Source organism: Balaenoptera borealis (assembly GCF_965194805.1).
Source record: "Balaenoptera borealis genome assembly, chromosome: 2".
Taxonomy (NCBI): Eukaryota; Metazoa; Chordata; class Mammalia; order Artiodactyla; family Balaenopteridae; genus Balaenoptera; species Balaenoptera borealis.
In genome coordinates this window covers 76155662-76173926 of record NC_138867.1, presented here as the reverse complement: position 1 = coordinate 76173926, position 18265 = coordinate 76155662, and the positions used below count along the sequence as shown (strand labels likewise).

The window sequence follows — 18265 nt, the reverse complement described above, 5'->3', positions numbered from 1 at the left end:
GCTAGTTCATAAAAGGTCATGGTGCTTGTCTTGTTTACTGGAACAGAACACTTCCTCCTGGAGCCGTGAGCGGCCATATAAAATGTTTGACTAGAAACCATATATTTTGAAAATTAGTCAAGTAGGAGACATAACTCTTATTAAAATTGGGAAAAAAATGTCTGACTAACCAGAGGCCTCCGTGTTAGAGGGATTCAGTCAAGTTTCCCAACTGCGCCCTGCCTTCCCTCTATCCATCCGCACCAAGATGCTAGAAGTGTGAGTGGAGCCATTTTGGATTCTAATGGCCAGCCCATCCTCCATTCATGCCACATTGGGAAAAAAAAGTAGTCATCCTGATCCCCAAAATCATAAGGTATAATAAAGCAGTTGTTATTTTAAGTCATTAAGGTATGAGATAATTTGTTACCCAACACTACATAGCTGGAACAAACTAGAATGAACATGTTCAAAATTATCTTACATATGTTAAAAGTACTTGACTTTATATATATCTCTAACTACATTCTCATTCCTCTCTTTCCTTTACTAGAATTCTTGAATGAATGAATTAAAAAATGAAATTAAGGATAGAGCTTTAACATTAAATAAATAAAACAATTATAATAAATTGTGATAACTACTATGAAGTAACTTTAGAAAGCGTTATAAAAAACAAATATTAGGAGAATCTACTCCTAATCTATACATTAGTTACTCAGGGAAAGTTTCTCTTCAGAAGTGAGATGAATGATGGGAAGGGGCAAGTACGAGAAAATTAAAAGAATAAACTTTCCAGGAAGAAAGAACAGCTATGTTGCAAGTCAGTAAAATTGGAAAAAGCATGGAATATTCTAGAAACTGAAGGAAAAAGAAATAACCACTACAGCTGAAACATAAGAAGCTAATAGGAAAATAACTCAAAATGACTTAGGCGGTGTGGCCCAAGATTCATTATTATAGAGGAAAATTTCTTTTAAAGAGTTTGGATTTAATCTCAAATTCAATGGGAAGCTATGTAAATTCTTTATAGGTATTAGCTATTATTATTTCTATTCATATTATACAATATCAGATGTCTTTCTACTAAAACATTTTATTTACAATACTGATGTAGCATTGAACTTTTAATATTTTTTCTTTGTAGAAATTAATTTTGAATTCTTCTCAAACTAAAAGCATGTTCTCAGCAGAAAGAATAATGCCATTTCTCCCTACAATTTGTCCCCGTATGGTAACTCCTAGGCAGCCTCTACAAGGTACAGTGGTACAGGTTGTTAAGTGGAAGAAGAAAAAGGGCTCAAGGGGAATATGGAGTAGAGGTTCCATCTTTTCCCAACATTGGAATAAAATACATTTCCAATGGCCATAGTGAAGGCTAAGGCAGTACTTATGCCAGTTGCAAGACTTAAGTAAAATAATCCATGTGTTTCACTTATGACATGATATAGCACATAGTAATAAAGTGTTAGTTATCATTGTTATATTTGAGATGTAAAATTATGTCAAGGAAACATTTCTCCTGAAATGATGTAAAGGATGCTTGTGAGGTCAAGATTCACAAGTTGAGTATTCAGTAGTGCCCATTGTCAGCAGTAGCAATTTAGTTAGAGAGGCTAGCTTTTCATTTATAAGCTATGTGTAATATACCAGGCTGTCACTGAATAGAGTCATTATTTTGAGAGTAAGTTAATTAACTAATTTTATAAATAAACCCAGACAAAAATTTTATTCCTTAAAAAGGGAGTTTTTGCTGATTTCTCACATATCTCACTCCGCAGTGAGACCATTTAGGATCACTTCACATAAACCTGGGTAGTTAATATAATCTAATAAGGTCAAAGAGGTATAGACTGTTCTTTCTCCTTTTCCTTTCTCACCTAAACATGCCATAGGTATAAGAATGTAGCCAGTTACTCCCCAAACCAGTTTCCTTTCTCTGTCTCTTCCCTTACATGCATCCAGATGCAGGGGACTCCCCTGGGGAAAGGTAAACCATGAGATGGAGGGAGCCTGGTTCCCTAAATCACCATGTGAGAGCTCTCTAGCCAAACACTAACTTTGAGCTGTTATGTCAACAAGAAAGAGACAGCTTGCCCATTAAGCCATTCGTTGAGATTTTTGGATTGTGTGTTTTAGCTGTTGGAGTAACTTGATTAATATAACCACATATACTCCAGACACTCCAGGAAATGCCATTCTCTCAAGAGATAAGCTTATTATTTTTTTTTTAAATCACTTAAAATTACCATCTTTCCCTCCAAAGAAATTCTCCCCTTTAGTTGTCTATTTCTTTTCATAGTAACACTACTTTTCCAGTCTCTTAAGCTCAAAATTGTGGTATTTTCATTGGCTGTGTCTTGCCCCGCATATATAATTGGTTGCCATCTTCAGTACAGTTTGAATTCTCAATGATTCTTACATCTAGCCCTTCTTCAGCTGATATAGCAGTTTAGACCTTTAGCCTCTTTCTTTGATCATTATTTAAGCAATTCAACTATAGTTTATTTCGTTCTCAATATGTGCCCAGCTTCGTGCTAGGGAATATATCACAGTCCAGCCAGGAGAAAAAAAAGCACAGTAATTTGAATAGGGGAAATTCAATATGAAGAGTTAACTAGCAAAAAAAGGCTAAAAAAGGACTCTAAGGCTAGAGAAAAAGCAGTTGCAGAAAGCAACTACTTTACCTAGGGCGAAGGGAGGGTGAAGAAGAAGGAACTAAGAACTTAGAGAAGAATTCCTCCAAATGCAAAGATTCAGAGCTTCTGGGAGAAAGCATGATTGCCACAGAAACACAGAGCCTGCTGGAAATCTGCAGTAGTGAGAAGTGGGTCCAGCTGGCCCCTAAGAATGACCCATATGGGAGCTGAGAAACACACTCAAGGGTGGGGTGGGTTGTACCTCATCCTTAGGAATGTTCCCTTGAGTGACTGAGAAACCTGCTGGTGGAGGCCATCAGGCCAGAGAGGGTCCCCACAAAAGGTTTGTCAAGTGGCCAAGAAAACTGCTGGAGTGTGTGAGTGGGCCAGTCCCTAAGAAAGGTCTGGTTTTTACTTTTACTGTGTTCCTCCAGGGCCCTCTCTGAACAAAACTTTGCATCAAGTCAGCTGGCAAAGGAGAAACATTTGAAAGGTACAGCCATAGCATTACCAAGCTGGGGAAAGAAGAATGGATTTGGAGCTGAGAAGCATTACTATGATAACTGGCACAGGGAATCAGAATAACAGCAAAGTCTCCATATTTCATTAACTCAGAAAGTACTTGTACTGAGATAAAAGTAGATGTGGATGAGTGCTATGATGGGATATATAAAATGTTCCCAGGAATATGGAGAAGGTCACTTAATCCATCCTAGGGAATGGGAGGAATGATCATGGAAGAGCTGATGCTTTGGCTGAATTGCAAAGAATGAGTAGGTATTAGCTAGCTGGGGCATGGGTGAAGAGGAGAGAATTTTTCAGACAGAGGAAATAGCGAGCACAAAGGCTAAGAGTTAACTAGAACATTGTTCACATGATGAATTATAAATTATATAAATTGCAAACTATGGCAAAAAATGACCTTTTCTTGGTAAGCATAGGTTAGGTCACTAATTTGTCTTCTTTGTTTTTTTCAATGTTATTCTGAGATGCTTGAATTTTTATCCTGAAGACATTGAAGAGTAACTGAAGGATTAGAAAGAGTTGGTGGGTTTGGGGGTGGAGTCAAGATCAGAATCACAGTACAAAAAATCCATTGCCAGGGTGAACTTGATGTAAGTTCTACAAGGATTGATATCTCGATTCACTGGTGAAACCCAAATGCCTGTAATAGCACCTGGGACATAGCAAAGACTCAACAACTATTTGCTGAATAAATGAATGAATGAGTGAGTAATAGTTCATTTTAAAGATGGTAATTAATTTGACTTGAGTTAGAAGTGATTGAGTATTCAGTTACAGAAGTTTAGGAGCCAGATGAATATCAGTCTTCAGCTCATGAGTGTGTTCTGAAAAGAAATTTAATTTTGGGAATTGCCAAGATACAGGCAGCGTTTGAAATTTTGAGTTTAGATAAAATCACTTAAGGAAAGTGTAATGGAATGCTATGAAAAGAAGAAATGACAGAACTTAGGAAACATCAATAATTATGACAGGAGTAGAGAAAAAGAAGTCAGAAATAAGATTGAGAAATAACTAAAGATTTTTGGACAAGAGCTTGAGAGGGAGGTAGTTTGAAGAAAAGAAGAGAGAGGGAAGATCAAGCAAGAAGCAGCAGTCAATAGTTTCAAATGCAGCATAAGAGTCAAGTAAGATAAGAAAAGTAACGTTAATATCTTTGTATCTGGCTTTCTCTCCATAAGCCTATGATATAACTCTCTGTCGAACCTTACTAAAGTCTAGTTCTAATCTTTAACTCCCTCTTTAAAAACTTTCACTGATTCCTCGCTGCCCTCAAGTCCATTTCAAGAACAATCAACAAGGCCCAACCCTCAGGACAGATGTGACCTCTACTTTGAATCCCATTGTATTTCACTGGGACTTAACATTCAACATTTTTATTAATGTTTGTATACGTTTCTTATCACATCTATAATTACTCTCAACTGGACTGTAAGTTTTCTGAGAACAGGAACTGTGTCTTACTCTTTATGTTTCTGCAGATTTAGTGTGATGCTTAATTTTTTTTAAAGTAAAATATATTAAACATTCACCATATTCTGAAAATTGAACTAGATTGCCTTTTGTTGTTATATTATTAATTAACATTAAAGCTTGTAAGTTAGGTATAATATTATCATTTTGCCTGCTCAGTGGACTTAAAATTCCTTTCCAAATTACTATCATGTAGAAAACTGGGATTTCAAACCAGGGCTGTATGGTGATAAGGCTGTGAAATGCTTTTTTCCACATTGCACTGCATTGTAGACGGAAAGACACCAAAAAAATTTTTTTTAATTAAATTGCTTTGAATTGATATTGACCTTGGAAATGGTTTCCAACTGTATTAGTAGAGTTCTTTGCTTTATCTTATTGCCTATTATTTTAATTTTATGCTTTGGATAATGACATTGAAAGCAGAGGCAGGGGATAGAGGGGTAACAAGTTGTAGATGACAGGATTAGGATTTTGAATGATCCTGACAGGTTGAAATGATGGCTTCACGTACATGAGCTGAAATTCGCCAGGAAGGGTTCTGGAGGGTGTGCTAGTGTGGGGAAGGTGCAGAGGTGAAAGGGCAGTTAGGATGGTTTTAAGCAGTCCAGGAGACAAGAAATGAAGCCTTGACCTCCGTTAATGGGAATGGATGTGAGTGACACAGAGCATTTAGAATCTACATACGGGGACAAGTGAATGGATGCAAGAAGGAGGAAGAAAGATTCAAATAGGACTTTAAATATTTGAGCCTGAATAACCCAGGAAGGGTGAAGACATTGGCAGAGACAGAGGGGGTCAGAAGGAGGACCTGGATTGGGGGTGGAGGGAGAGGAAGCAAGTGATTTCAACTTTATGTATGCAAATTATTCAAGTGGTCATAAACCATTTTCTTTTTGAAAATTGGGACCCTGTTGATTCGTCTTAACTCTTTATTTTATGCAAGGTATTGAAACTATTCTTGAGTTTTAAAGCTACATAGTATTTTTTAAAAAATCTTTATTAGAGTATAATTGCTTTACAATGCTGTGTTAGTTTCTGCTGTATAACAAAGTGAATCAGCTATATGTGTACATATATCCCCATATCCCCTCCCTCTTGTGTCTCCCTCCCGCCTTCCATATCCCACCCATCTAGATGGTAACAAAGCACCGAGTTGATCTCCCTGTGCTATGTGGCTGCTTCCCACTAGCTATCTGTTTTACATTTGGTAGTGTATATATGTCAATTCTACTCTATCACTTCATCCCAGCTTAATCTTGCCACTCCCCGTGTCCTCAAGTCTATTCTCTACATCTGCATCTTTATTCCTGTCCTGCCCCTAGGTTCATCAGAAGCTTTTTTTTTTTTTTTTTTTAGATTCCATATATATGCATTAGCATACGGTATTTGTTTTTCTCCTTCTGACTTACTTCACTCTGTATGACAGTATGACAGACTCTAGGTCCATCCACCTCACTACAAATAACTCAGTTTCATTTGTTTTATGGCTGAGTAATATTGCATTGTATATATGTGCCACATCTGCTTTATCCATTCATCTGTCAGTGGGCATTTAGGTTGCTTCCATGACCTGGCTATTGTAAATAGTGCTACAATGAACATTGTGGTACATGACTCTTTTTGAATTATGGTTTTCTCAGGGTATATGCCCAGTAGTGGGATTGCTGGGTCGTATGGTAGTTCTACTTTTAGTTTTTTAAGGAACCTCCATATTGTTCTCCATAGTGGCTGTATCAATCTACATTCCCACCAACAGTGCAAGAGGGTTCCCTTTTCTCCACACCATCTCCAGCATTTGTTGTTTGTAGATTTTCTGACGATGCCCATTCTAACCGGTGTGAGGTGATACCTCATTGTAGTCTTGATTTGCATTTCTCTAATAATTAATGGTGTTGAGCAGCTTTTCATGTGCCTCTTGGCCATCTGTATGTCTTCTTTGAAGAAATGTCTATTTAGGTCTTCTGCCCGTTTTTTGATTGGGTTGTTTGTTTTTTTGATATTGAGCTGCATGAGCTGCTTGTATATTTTGGAGATTAATCCTTGGTCATTTGTTTTGTTTGCAAATATTTTCTTCCATTCTGAGGGTTGTCTTTTCATCTTATTTATGGTTTCCTTTGCTGTGCAACAACTTTTAAGTTTCATTAGGTCCCGTTTGTTTATTTTTGTTCTTATTTCCATTTCTCTAGGAGGTGGGTCAAAAAGGATCTTGCTGTGATTTATGTCATAGAGTGTTCTGCCTATGTTTTCCTCTAAGAGTTTGATAGTGTATGCCCTTAAATTTAGGTCTTTAATCCATTTTGAGTTTATTTTTGTATATGGTGTTAGGGAGTGTTCTAATTTCATTCTTTTACATGTAGCTCTCCAGTTTTCCCAGCACCACTTATTGAAGAGGCTGTCTTTTCTCCATTGTATAGTCTCGCCTCCTTTATCAAATATAAGGTGACCATATATGTGTGGGTTTATCTCTGGGCTTTTGATCTTGTTCAATTGATCTATATTTCTGTTTTTGTGCCAGTACCATACTGTCTCAATTACTATAGCTTTGTAGTATAGTCTGAAGTCCAGGAGCCTAATTCCTTCAGCTTTGGTTTTCTTTCTCAAGATTGCTTTGGCTACTCGGGGTCTTTAGTGTTTCCATACAAATTGTGAAATTTTTTGCTCTAGTTCTGTGAAAAATGCCATTGGTAGTTTGATAGGGATTGCATTGAATCTGTAGATTGCTTTGGGTAATATAGTCATTTTCACAATGTTGATTCTTCCAATCCAGAAACATGGTATATCTCTCCATCTGTTTGTATCGTCTCTGATTTCTTTCATCAGTGTCTTATAGTTTTCTGCATACAGGTCTTTTGTTCTCTTAGGCAGGTTTATTCCAAGGTATTTTATTCTTTTTGTTGCAGTGGTAAATGGGAGTGTTTCCTTAATTTCTCTTTCAGATTTTTAGTTGTTAGTGTATAGGAATGCAAGAGATTTCTGTGCATTAATTTGGTGTCCTGCTACTTTACCAAATTCATCTATTAGCTCTAGTTGTCTTCTGGTAGCATCTTTAGGATTCTCTATGTTTAGTATCATGTCATTTGCAAACAGTAATAGTTTTACTTCTTCTTTTCTGATTTGGATTCCTCTTATTTTTTCTTCTTCTCTGATTGCTGTTCCTAAAACTTCCAAAACTATGTTGAATAATAGTGGTGAGAGTGGGCAACCTTGTCCTTTTCCTGATCTTAGAGGAAATGTTTTCAGTTTTTCACCATTGAGAACGATATTGGCTGATTTTAAATCACAGTTTCAATGTCAGTGCTTGTGATTGGTCTGTTCATATTTTCTATTTCTTCCGGGTTCAGTCTTGGAAGGTTGTACTTTTCTAAGAATTTGTCCATTTCTTCCAGGTTGTCCATTTTATTGGCATATAGTTGATTGTAGTAATCTCTCATGATCCTTTGTATTATTGCAGTGTCAGTTGTTACTTCTTTTTTATTTCTAATTCTGTTGATTTGAGTCTTCTCCTCTTCTCCCTTTTTTTCTTGATGAATCTGGCTAATGGTTTATCAATTTTGTTTATCTTCTCAAAGAACCAGCTTTTAGTTTTATTGATCTTTGCTATTGTTTTCTTCATTTCTTTTCAATTTATTTCTGATCTGAAAATTATGATTTCTTTCCTTCTGCTAACTTTGGGTTATTTTTGTTCTTATTTCTCTAATTGCTTTAGGTGTCAGTTTAGGTTGTTTATTTGAGATGTTTCTTGTTTCTTGAGGTAGGATTGTATTGCTATAAACTTCCCTCTTAGAACTGCTTTTGCTGCATCCCATAGGTTTTGGGTCATCGTGTCTTCATTGTCATTTGTTTCTAGGTATTTTTTTATTTCCTCTTTGATTTCTTCAGTGATCTCTTGGTTATTTAATAGCGTGTTGTTAGCCTCCATGTGTTTGTATATTTTACAGTTTTTTTCCCCAGTAATTGATATCTAGTCTTATAGCATTGTGGTCAGAAAAGATATTTGATATGATTTCCATTTTCTTAAAATTACCAAGGCTTTATTTGTGACCCAAGATATGATCTATCCTGGAGAATGTTCCATGAGCACTTGAGAAGAAATTGTATTCTGTTGTTTTTGGATGGAATGTCCTATAAATATCAATTAAGTCCTTCTTGTCTAATGTGTCATCTAAAGCTTGTGTTTCCTTATTTATTTTCATTTTGGATGATCTGTCCATTGGTGAAAGTGGGGTGTTAAAGTCCCCTACTATTATTGTGTTACTGTCGATTTCCCCTATTATGGCTGTTAGCATTTGCCTTATGTATTGAGGTGCTCCTATATTGGGTGCATAAATATTTACAATTGTTATATCTTCTTCTTGGATTGATCCCTTGATCATTATGTAGTGTACTTCTTTGTCTCATGTAATAGTCTTTATTTTAAAGTCCATTTTGTCTGATATGAGAATTGCAACTCCAGCTTTCTTTTGATTTCCATTTGCATTGAATAGTTTTTTCCATTGCCTCACTTTCAGTCTGTGTGTGTCCCTAGGTCTGAAGTGGGTCTCTTGTAGACAGCATATATATGGGTCTGTTTTTGTATCCATTCAGCCAGTCTGTGCCTTTTGATTGGAGTATTTAATCCATTTACATTTAAGGTAATTATCGATATGAAGGTTCCTATTACCGTTTTGTTAATTGTTTTCAGTTTGTTATTGTATGTCTTTTTCTTCTCTTGTATCTCCTGCCTAGACAAGTTGCTTTAACATTTGTTGTAAAGCTGGTTTGGTGGTGCTGAATTCTCTTCACTTTTGCTTGTCTGTAAAGGTTTTAATTTCTCTGTCGAATATGAATGAGATCCTTGCTGGGTAGAGTAATCTTGGTTGTAGGTTTTTCCCTTTCATCACTTTAAATATGCCCTGCCACTCCCTTCTGGCTTGCAGAGTTTCTGCTGAAAGATCAGCTGTTAACCTTATGGGAATTCCCTTGCATATTATTTGTTGCTTTTCCCTTGGTGCTTTTAATATTTTTTTCTTTGTATTTAATTCTTGATAGTTTGATTAATATGTCTTGGCATGTTTCTCCTTGGATTTATCCTGTATGGGACTCTCTGTACTTCCTGTACTTGACTATTTCCTTTACCATGTTAGGGAAGTTTTCAACTATAATCTCTTCCAATATTTTCTCAGACCCTTTACTTTTCTCTTCATCTTCTGGGACCCCTATTATTCAAATGGTGGTGCGTTTAATGTTGTCCCAGAGGTCTCTGAGACTGTCCTCAATTCTTTTCATTCTTTTTTCTTTATTCTGCTCCATGACAGTTATTTCCACTATTATCTTCCAGGTCACTTATCCGTTCTTCTGCCTCAGTTAGTCTGCTATTGATTCCTTCTGGAGTATTTTTAATTTCATTTATTGTGATGTTCATCTCTGTTTGTTTGCTCTTTAGTTCTTCTAGGTCCTTGTTAAACGTTTCGTGTATTTTCTCCATTCTATTTCCAAGATTTTGGATCATCTTTACTATCATTACTCTGAATTCTTTTTCAGGTAGACTGCCTATTTCCTCTTCATTTGTTTGGTCTGGTGGGTTTTTACCTTGCTCCTTCATTTGCTGCATATTTCTCTGTCTTCCCATTTTATTTAACTTACTGTGTTTAGTGTCTCCTTTTCACAGGTTGCAGGTTCTTAGTTCCCATTGTTTTTGGTGTCTGCCCCCAGTGGCTGAGGTTGGTTCAGTGGCTTGTGTAGGCTTCCTGGTGGAGGGGACTGGTGCCTTTGTTTTGGTGGGTGGGGCTGGATCTTGTCCTTCTGGTGGGCAGGGCCACATCTGGTGGTGTGTTTTGGGGTGTCTGTGAACTTAGTATGATATTAGGCAGCCTCTCTGCTAATGGGCGGGGTTGTGTTTCTGTCTTGCTAGTTGTTTGGCATGGGGCATCCGCACTGGAGCTTGCCGGTCGTTGAGTGGAGCTGGGTCTTAGCATTGAGATGGAGATCTCTGGGAGAGTGCTCACGAATTGATATTGTGTGGGGCCATAAGTCTCTGGTGGTCCAAATTCCTGGACTCAGCTCTCCCATCTTGGAGGCTTAGGCCTGACACCCTGCTGGAGCACCAAAACCCTGCCAGTCACACAGCTTTCTACGTTGTCAGACTGGCTACTGTTCAGGGTTTCCAAGTTGCTATTCTTCTGAGAGTCATTCTAAACTCTGCTCTTCTCCATTCCTTCTGAAAATTTTGAACCAGGAACTAATCTAGGTCCATGGATTTCAGTAGTAAAAAACAATAAAAAATGTCTGGGTTCATGGAGTTTATACTTCTTGTAACCCGAGTCTCACAGGGAACGTGGACTGCTTCTTGGTATTTTCTACCCCAGGTGTTTTCTACTCTGAGGATTTCAGCGAAAGATCCCAGGACAGTGCACCCCTATACCTCTGCAAATTGATTTTATTGACAGTTTCCAGGAAATGGGATACTCCCATGTCTTAGCTGTGTGACTTTTTTTTTAATGGATGGCACAAAACTTTCCTTTGCTGTAAGGTTGAATGCTATTACCATTGTTTTTAAAAAGTGCTCCAGGAATTTCTTCTCTCTGGAATTCCTTTTAACATGAACTCAGACCTAGATTTTTGTTTTAGGGGATAAAATTTTCAACCTGTACTTAAAGCTGGTCTTCCTAAAGCTGGGCCACCTGCAGCAGCAACTTCTTCCAGCCCCTCTTCCATAAAACAACCTCCCAGATTTAAATATACCCCGGGAGGAAAACATGTTCCCTCCCTGCAACTGTTCTGTGAACGCACAGCTCCAGGCTTTTGTTTAAAAGATGCTGACCCATGCTGGTGAAGGCCTTCAAAAACAGGTAATCTCAGGTACAGGTGGTAGAAGTATATTTTGCTACACACTTCCTTTATAATAGGCCTTAGTGTATGGCAGAGCGAATCTCCCAACATTGTTTTCCTTCTCCAAAACACCTGTGATTAGTTTGGGCCCTTTGCATATTATAGAGTTAAATAGTCAACTTCTGCAGCGAGAGTTGAATGTCTCGGAGCCTGGAATTCCAGTGCCTGGAATCCTATGCTTGGAGGCACTCTTTTGAGTTGAGATATTATCCTCAAGGGGCCCTCTCCTCACAGCTAGCACCCGGTCAGCACTTGTCGCACCCGCCCCCCTGCAAAGAAACTGGGAGGCCAACTTCGCAGCCTCGGAACCCTGCTGCTTGGAGAGCTGCTAAGAGAGCAGCTCTCCTGCGCCAGCCACGGCCAGGCGGCTGGTATTTCCGCTACATAGTATTGAGCAAATACTTTGTGTCAGCAGCAAAACAGGGTGCATTGTGTACATCATCTTACTTAATTGCCATAACTTGCCTGGAAAGTCCATTACAGCTGAGGAGACTGAAGCTGGCAACTAGAAAATACAACTTAAAATAGCCAGAGACATTTCTTAAGACATCCAGGGACATTTGTGGAAATCACTAAGGTTCGTATTAAATTCATTATTAAATCTTATATTAAATAAAACTGAACTCTTTTTGTAACATTTCCACCTAATATGAACCATTAGTTAAGCCCTGTTTTCATCTCACTGGACTTGTTATGTGACTTTGTTTCCCATTTTGTCCCAACTTTGGCATTTACCCATGGGCTGAATCTATTTGTTCTTGACTTCCTTGCTTAGAATGAGCTCTAGTGTCCGAACTAAAATTCTGAGTGTGAACCATCTGGCCACCCCTAGCTGGCCTTATCCCACCCCTGTGCAAAAAGGAGCTTGGATATCATCTGACAGATGTGTCTTCTGGAAACTCTCCCATTCTCTCTGGGCTTTCTTGGATTATTGTTTGAACTAGCTGTTGAAGGCTGAGTGGGAGTTTCATGAGTGAATAAGAGAGGAAAGATATTCCAGATAGCAGAAACAGTATGTGCAAAGGAAAATGCAGGGAGGCACAGCAGACAGAGATAACTGTCTCAGTGATATTTGTTATACTCAGTATAAAGAGTCTTCACAGTGGAGGTTGAAGATGAAGACTAAAAGATGAGTAATTCTATATTTCACTTTCATCTCCCCAAAGCAAGTGCTTCTCCCTTTTTGCTTATCTTTATACATCATGCATAGCTAAAATGAACTTGCCTTTTTCCAGTATTATCCTTAAAACTTTATCCCATCTTTGACTTTCTCTTCTTGGTGTTGGTCATAGAGGTCTATGACATATTTTACTTGTAATTCTTAGCTCATCAAAACAAACCTTATGGTTTCTTGAGATAGTCTTGTTTATTTCTTAATTGGTTTGGCTTTTATTTTTGTTTCACTTAACTGTTCTGCCCTTAAGAGTCTTCTCTGGGAGAGTTGAAGGATGGAATTCTAGATACCAGATCATGCCTTCACTTTTGCCTATATTTTATTTTATACATAGTTTTCCTAAAAATCTAAGATACATGTCTGTCTAAGAATCTCCAATAGACAATTTTTACACTTTTATGAACTCCTAGATGTCATATAGCAGTAAATTGTTAGTTGTGTCTTCCCAATATTTAGTTTTTCTTCATTTCCTGATTAATAAACTCTACAAATTTTACCAGGATACAGAATAAAGACCACATTTCTCATGTTCCTGGCCTAAAATATGGCCAATTGGATATAAGTAGAGATTACATCTATATACGAAGTGTTCTAAAAGGAGAGTGATATGAAGTTTTCCTTTAATGAGGATGAAGTGATTGGAGCACTTGGACCGTGCTGAAGAGGGCCACATCAGAAAAGCAGTAGCAATAATAATGGCCAGCAGTATTTGTAGTATTTACTATGTACCAGGAATTATTTTTTACACTTTGCATATGTATGCTTCACGGCAATCATATGAGGTAGGAATCTCAGTTTCCTCATCCCTAAATAATACTTGAGAGCAGGGATCATGTAGTCACACTGCCTGGGCTGGTGTTTGATGCTGCATTTCACAATTTTATTACCTTACTTAACAAGAGTTAAGAACAGCACCTGGACATGAGAAGCAATCATTAAATGTTAGCTACTATTAGTTTTGAGTAATTATTACAAATTACTATCCATAGTTCCAATTAACAGTGTCCATTAAAATAATTTATAGTGAGTAGTTATAAATCTATTTATAGATGTAGATATGGAGGTAGAGAGAGAGATGAAGTGACTTGCCAAAGATTAAACACCTAGAAAGTGGTGAAGTTGGGTTCTGTATCCATGTTCTTAACCTGTTGTGTTTTGAATGAAGGGCTGAAGGGAGCCTGGGATCTGCAATAATTTGTGATATTGCTACACTAACCCTGGATTTTGCTACACTGACCTCTGGATTTTTTCAGCAATGAATCAAATCTCATGCACTAAAGCGGTTCATCTGGGTTTTCTCTTGCATGCAGCCAGACTTAATTCTAACTGTATAATGTCTTAATTTCTCCCAAGGCCGCTGCCACTTTCAGATCATTATGCAATTCTTCCTTATAGATCAAAGTCAAGTTCAGAGTAACAATTCTTATTGCCCCTTGCATCTTCTGTGAGAAAAGTTATCAGCAACAGTAGTGAAGAATTTTACGTTCACAGGAATTTTAAGTTTCATGGAGTTGGTGACCCCACAGATAAGTCGATAGATGAAGGCCCTACAGCTACCACCAGCCTCTTCCCCCAGGGCTATATCATTTATTACCTGTATTAGGAGATCATCATTCACATTCGCTGTATGCTCAGGCATTCAGTGGTACACTTCTACTAGGGCGGTACTAGAATCTCTCTTTTTATTTTCAACCAGTCTCAGTCTCTATCTTCATGATCTTCTCTCTTCCTGATAGTGAAGCTTAATAGAAATACATATCTTTGTATCTATTTGTACTAGATTATGTCCAATGCTTCTTGTTGCTAAACTCGTGATTTTAAGAACAAAAAGTTTTTTAAGAACTGGTGGACCTCTTTATTTAACACATACACTTCACCAATTCTGCTGGGGTTGCCTAATGGAAATAGGGTAGGATTTGAGTTTTGTTTTTCAATATTAGCGCTTAGGACCTGTCAAAATTGTTAATTGTTTAGTATAAAATGGCCTAAGTAAAAACTAGGACAAAATAATGAAGAAATTAGTGAAGTTTAAACTAACAAACAAATTTAGAAGTGTAGTAGAATCTAATAAAATATTTTCTATTTGTTTTATCTGACACTGCTATTGGATAATATTCAGTTGTAGTATAGAAATTCATCTATAGTTCTTAACATTTTATACCATTTCAACAATCTGGCTAGAAATAGAAATTCACATTAACACATTTTGATACTTTGCTTTTTTACTTAATTTTGTTTTTTTTTAACTCAGAAATGAGAACTAGGAAATCCATAATCAGTGCTTGAGCATAAGGAGGAAAATAAAAAAATTACATGGTGTAAATTTTAGACTGGAATAACCAAATGGAATATCTTTGAAAACTGCTCCATCTCTTGGTACTACCTCTTAAGCAGTCAACCACAAGGATGATTTGATTTAAACTAGAATCTTCTTAGATATACTCTGAGGTGTAACTAACACACTAAAGTAAATACCACAAAACAGCCTTTGCCTTTGAAACATAACTGCTGTCATAATGACCATCTGCTGGCTGTAGGTTTCGAACATCCAGTGACCTTTGACATTTATGACAAATTATGTACCAAAGTGCTAGTGACACCTTGTTAAAATAAAGCCAGAGGCCCTCAAGTTCTCAACCCCTCTTGTCTTTAAAAAAGCATGGGTTAAATGGCGGCAAGAGGCAGCTTGGACAGAAAACAAACATGGCAACAGCTAAAATGAAATGAAATCCTAATCCTGTACACTTTTAACTTGTGCAGCTAGCTTCACTGCAATGTGCTTTCAACCATTAAACTACCTTAACCTTCGGAAGAGCAAAACCAGTTAAAACTGACTGAAAATTTGCACATCACCACACAAGATTTGATTGATTCTTATTTGAAAATTGCGTGGAGAACAGTCACTTACTGTAATATTTTTAACCAACAAAATATGTTTCTCAGTCACCTCTGGTGCACAGTGAAATTGATGCCATATAAAAGCAATGTGAAGAACACTTTTCAAAGTCACAAAGTTAGTCTAGCCACAAAATACAGTAACACCAGTTGGATTTAGACAGAGTAGGCTATGTTGTAAAAGGTTTTTAAAAATGCATGAAAATCAAATTCGCCTTTTGATCCCAGTTCCAGAGATACATACTAATTTTACATATAAGGGATAAAACAAGGTTAGTTAGTACTTATTACAAAAATCTCTATCTGTATGTTTTTGTAAGCAGTAATTATTTTACTGCTATTGTCATAAAAATCATGAAAATAATGTACAAAAAATTAAGTTATAAAATACAATTTCTTTATAGAGAAAACAATGCAAGGCATTTTTAATTTATGATCTTGTGACACAAGGTAATGGTCTGAGGACAAGACTTACTCTTAGTTAACCTAGTAATTGTTAAACTTATGAGGCAAACTGTACAAAAAAATGTATATAATGCCACATAATGGGATGTCATAAGAATGTTGACATACTGTGAAATATTAAGACATTTCTCAAACCTTTAGGAAAATTCGGATTCCTTAGCATTCAATTTCTCAGCTGTGTTTTGTTGACTGATTAATATAAAAGAGACTGTGTTATCTTTGGCATTAAAAAAATAGAAACTGAGCAAGGAAACCACAGAAAATGAGAGCATATACTTAACGATGAAAAAATCTACATCGTACCCTCATGCTTATCTAAAAAGCAGTTTACCTATTTTTTTAAGAAATGATTAGGCTTTCACAACTGTGTTTTGTCGGAGATGTTATTTACAGTTTTGAGATTTGCTTTAGATAAAATGCTAACTTGTCTAAAGGAGAATTTATGACCATTGGAAAAGTAACTTATGATGAGGTTTAACATTTTGTGTGTGGGGATATAAAGTTTTCATTTAACATGTTTGAATTTCCAAATTGGATTATATGATAAATGAAATGAATTCTAGAAATACACAATCACCATGGTTCTTCTGTGTGTGTTTTAGAAACTGTATCAGGCAATTATTTTTCTTACCATTTATCTAGAGTACTTTCAGAGGGCATGGGCCACAGATTTAGATATTGCACCATTCTCTCCTATTAGAATATTACAAATCACAGGTACCTGTATAAAATATGCACATAAGTATATGAATATGCATCTATGTATATATATTATATTTATAACTTTATCATCTTTTATTTGAATATTCTAATTGACATTTCAGAGACAAAATTTGGTCTTAAGCAAAATTTGTCTGCAATATATTTCTGGTTCCTTTCTGCCTTTGCATTTCAGCAGATTCTTTCACCCTCATCCAGTGCCTTTGTATGTTCTTTTTGCCCCAAAAGGACCACCGCTTCCCTTTCCCCACACTCCCCCTCAAAATTGGCAGCGATGTTACAGTCCCCAGAATATAGGGAAATTTAGATTTCTCTTCTGGTAATTAACAAAATAGTACCAATGAACACAATATCACTCTAAGATTTTTTTCTATGGAATGTTAGATATGGAACCTTAGAGATCATATTATCCAGTGTTTTTTTTTAATAAATAGATTTTTTAATTAATTTAAAAATTAAATTAATTAATGGAACTCCTTTTACGTTGCCTAAGATATCTCTGCTTGAAGTGGAAGTGAGAAACCAAGAGCCCTAATTGCTCATCTTGACTTCCTCCCCCCAAACTTCTCTGGAGTTACTGTAGCTTGTAAAGAATTCCATGAATAGAGTTTGAAAAGCGTTATGTAGCCCAACAACACAGACACAAAACTAAGTCTAAGAGAAGTGAAGTGACTCTAGCTTTTGTCTGAAATGTCCCTCCTTAGTCAATGTCTTCATATTTAAAAACCCTTTTCACGGGACTACTGCTCTGTCATGACCTAACTGACATCTCCTACATAGTCATCATATGCTATTTTTTTTGCCATGTTCTTTGTCTTTAAATAATACTCTACTGAAATTGTTTGTGTATCCCATGGGGACAGAGACCATTTACCTCATTTTTATATCTAGCATCTGTGTCTGACCATAGCAGGTACTCATTAAATGTTAACATAAATCAGTATTTTCTTTAGAGTTGACGAGTTATTTCATGGCTTAATACTAGCAGAAACAAAACAAAACAAAAAAACTAAACTAAAATGACCAGTTCTCCAATCTCTATTGCAAGACTTTATCTATTATGTGATCTTGTTTTAGACCCTTTTCTAATAAGACTGTGTATTAAGACCTCTATCTCAGTACTCAACTCAAAACAAATGAAAATTATGAGAATTTCAGATACAAAAAAAATAAAATTATTATACCCATGCTAAAGAAGTTTTGTTGTATCTTGCTTTGTAGCTAAATTTGTCTAACATTTGTGATGGCTACAACTATATTTTTCACTGCATGTATACTTTCTACATGTGTACATACATGTTTTCCTACATGCATACTTCCCGATCTTAGTCTTGGCTGGTGGATAAGGACGTTTGCCTTCTCCTCACTTGCTGCAACTGGCTGCTTCTTGTTTTGCACCAAGTATGTCTCTTCCACCCACACCCAGTACTTTATAGTTTCACTCTATATCCATTAGCTCAGTATCACAGAGGAGAAATTGTGGTGCTCTAGGACTGTCTGAAATGCAATGGGTTACTATAAAATATAA

General features: G+C 36.6%; 1 protein-coding gene across 5 annotated transcripts in view; it reads left to right on the top strand.

Annotated features, from left to right (window-relative positions):
• Nucleotides 1-18265, top strand: part of LOC309622492 (uncharacterized protein) — a 639059-nt gene that overhangs the window by 256988 nt on the left and 363806 nt on the right. The window lies entirely within an intron of this gene.